The sequence below is a fragment of the Cryptomeria japonica genome, chromosome 10 (genome assembly GCF_030272615.1).
Source record: "Cryptomeria japonica chromosome 10, Sugi_1.0, whole genome shotgun sequence".
NCBI classification, from domain to species: Eukaryota; Viridiplantae; Streptophyta; class Pinopsida; order Cupressales; family Cupressaceae; genus Cryptomeria; species Cryptomeria japonica.
In genome coordinates this window covers 49,663,424-49,667,182 of record NC_081414.1, presented here as the reverse complement: position 1 = coordinate 49,667,182, position 3,759 = coordinate 49,663,424, and positions in this window count along the sequence as shown.

Here is a 3,759-nt window from a genome sequence, read left to right as displayed (position 1 = left end):
TTTTTGACATGACAATACAAGAGTATCGCCCAACCAAAGAGATGTTTTTAGAAGGCGAATTGAGTCTACAAATCGTGAGCCACATGCCAAGCACTATTTGGATATGACTCAAACTAAATTTTATGAAAGATTTCTTCAAAAGTTTTCTCAAATAAGAATTTCTCAAAGATTTTTTGAAATGGCAAAACCTTTTTATATTAATATTAATCATGTACGCACCACGTGTTGTTGTAGGATGCATATTGAATTTTTCATGCTCTATGATATTTTTCGTCATATTTGTTCTACTTTGCACACTAACGATGTTTTGCAGGAATGTAATATACAAGCACCTCCTAAGTCAGCAAGATAATTTATTTCAAGTGTGCTATGTAATAAACATGATGGTTGCATTTATTATAAGATGTCTTGTTTGGAAGGTTCTTGTGCTCTATGTGGTGGTTTGCAATGTTTACCAAGATGCATACATTTGGAGAGCACACATGAAATTGGTATGAAACTAGTTTCTTTCGGAAAATACAAGACAGTCACATATGGAGTTAAAGATGGAAAAGATTTGAAGAGATGTGAGCTAGTGAAAAATGATATATGTGTAGCTCAATTTATGAAAATGTTTCAAGAGAAACTAGTTTATGAGTACATAATGCATACACATAGAGCTCAATGGTTAGATGAGCAATTCAAGTTATGTAAGGACACATTTCCTCTTGGCACCATTGTCTCTATCATTGATTTCGCTGAAAATTATACACTACAACCTCAAAATGAAGTGCAATCCATGTATTATCACTCTACACAAGTTTCTATTTTTGTACACATAGCATTCATGCATGCAGATGATAGCACAGAGGAGGATAGAAAGGTTGTAAGAGAGTATCACTTCTACATAAGTGATGATCGTACTCATTTATCGGAGTTTGTACAAGGATGCTTTAAAGTTTTCTATGATAGTTTAAGGGAAAGGAACATACGATACAACCGACACTTAATATGGTCAGATAATTGCACCGCACAATTCAAGAATGCAATGATGTTTTATTGGTTGACAAGGATGCATGTGACAAGCGGTGTACAACATTTTTGGAATTTCACTGAGGCTGGACATGGTAAGGGAGAGCACGATGGTGCAGGAGCATGTGTGAAAAGAGCCCTAGCTAGGGAAGAATTGAAGTACGAAGGTGGTGCTGAGTTGATAGATGCAGAAACAATTGTGCGATGGTGTAAGTCTACGATGGGTCCAGGTATCCAGGTACGTCATTGGTTCGTATATATTTTTAGTTGATCACTGAATCTAACATTGAAAACTATCCAGATTGTTGTACAATTGCAGGATCGAGTGACATGCACTCATTTATGAGTTCAAATTCAAGTTCACTGGTAATTTATACGAGATAGATGGTATGTTTTTACTCTTCATGCATGTATTGTTTGTGGGAAGAATGTGAATCACAAGAGTGGGTTGACAAATGGTCTTGTAGACCGTTGGTTCCCATTGATTCATATCAAATTCCCAAAGCACTACAATTGAGCCAGATGGAGACATCAGTGGATTTTGACCATGTATCCGACCTAGTGGATTCAGGTGATTTTTTCAGTTAATTTTTTTGCAAGTATTCTTTTTGGTTCATTTTGTTGTACATCATACTTTATTTTTGGTATTAATTAACACTTTATAAAATGCAGGTCATGTGTATGGAGTTGTTGCAGAAGAGAACAATGAAGAAGGAACAAATTACTATTTGTGTCATTGTGTTGAGCCTAAAAGAAAATTGACAACCACAATCATTGATGGAGAGGGTATTGAGTACCCAATAAGGTCTGTTGTCGTGACAGGAACATGGCTTCGGAGATACCTTGTCAAGAATTCTGATGTTTGGTTGTTCGAGGACTTTGAAACACACAGACATATTCTTCATTTCTCTAACCTTGTTGTTGCAACAAATATTCATTTGATGAAGTATCGTGGTAGACCTCATAACAAGATTTTATGGAAAGTTTGTGAATCTAACCACGAGGCAATACTTGACTATCCTAAAGGCTCACTTGATTGATTCTACGATTTAGAGTAGAATGATTTTGAGAATTTTGTATAAATCATCGACGAATTGTTCTATATTCATTTTTTGTATATATAAATGCCCATGAGCTGATTTTTACATGTTTAGGGGCATAATTTTGTATAGTTAAATGGCAATGAGCTGATTTGTACATATGTACATGCCAAATTATGTATATTAAAATGGCGATGAGCTGAATCACACATATTGTAATGCCAAATTTTGTATAAAAGCCCATGAGATGATTTGTATATTAAAATGGCGATGAGTTGAATTGCACATATTGTAATACCAAATCTTGTATAAAAGGCCATGAGATGATTTGTAAGACATTTTTTGTATAATCAAATAGCCAAGAGCTGATTTGACCATATTTAGAGGCAAATTTTTGAATAATATGTGATAATGTTTTGTGACTATTTTGTGTGTCAATGTTTTGTGACTATGTTTTGAGTATATGTGATGTGTCCCTGGTCAATCATGAGCATTCTTGATTCTTGTATAATTGTGGAGAATTATTTGAGTCATTATCATGTCATAGGGGTCATAGATTGAGACTAGATACAATTTGAGCAAAAATTATCATTGTTGTCAAAAAAATTGTCAAAAAAGTTGTCAAGCAACTTCTACATTGCATCGGTACGTTATGACTCTCGACATTCTGGTGCTTTGGGGTGCACGACAGGGGCATGCCTATCGTAAACCTGCCCACCCAGATGTGCTCGCGATGTTGGTTTGTGCACATGTCGAACCGAATCAATTCTAGCCAATCCTACAACTTTGCATTGCATGCAACCGACGGTTTTTGGAGCAGGCAAAAAAATGCTACCAATTGAAAATGGCTCTGACTCATCAAAAACCGAGACAGGTCATTATAGAGGAGCCTCACGTGACCCCATGAGATCAAATTGGATTGACCATATGTGTCTTGGATTTGAAGAAATAGTCCGTTAAATTTTGACATTTTTTTGGACTCAGGGCACTTGAGAGATCGCACCGATACGATATGACTCTTGATGTTCTGGCGCTTTAGGATGCACGACAGGGTCATGCCTAGCGTAAACCTGCCCACTCAAATGCGCTCATGACGTCGGTTTCTGCACACGATGAACCGAATCAATTCTAGCCAATCTTGCAACTTTGCATTGCATGCAACTGACGATTTTTGGAGCAGGCGAAAAAATGCTACCAATTGAAAAAGGCTTCGATTCATCAAAAACCAAGACAGGACATTATAGAGGAGCCTCACACGACCCCATGGGATCAAACAGATTGACCATATGTGTCCTGGATTTGAAGAAACAGTCCGTCAAATTTTGATAATTTTTTGGACTCGGGGCACTTGAGAGATCGCACCGGTTCAATATGACTCTCGACGTTTCGATGCTTTGGGATGCATGATAGGGTCATGCTTAGCGTAAACCTACCCACCTGGATGATCTCGCGGCATCAGTTTGTGCACACGACTAACCAAATCAATTGTAGCCAATCTTGCAACTTTGCATTGCATGCAACTGACGGTTTTTGGAGCAGGCAAAAAAATGCTACTGATTGAAAATGGCTCCAACTCATCAAAAATTGAGAATGTAGAGGAGCCTCACACAACCCCACGGGATCAAATGGATCGACCATATGTGTCCTATATTTGAAGAAACAATCTGTCAAATTTTGACAATTTTTTGGACTCGAGGCACTTGAGAGA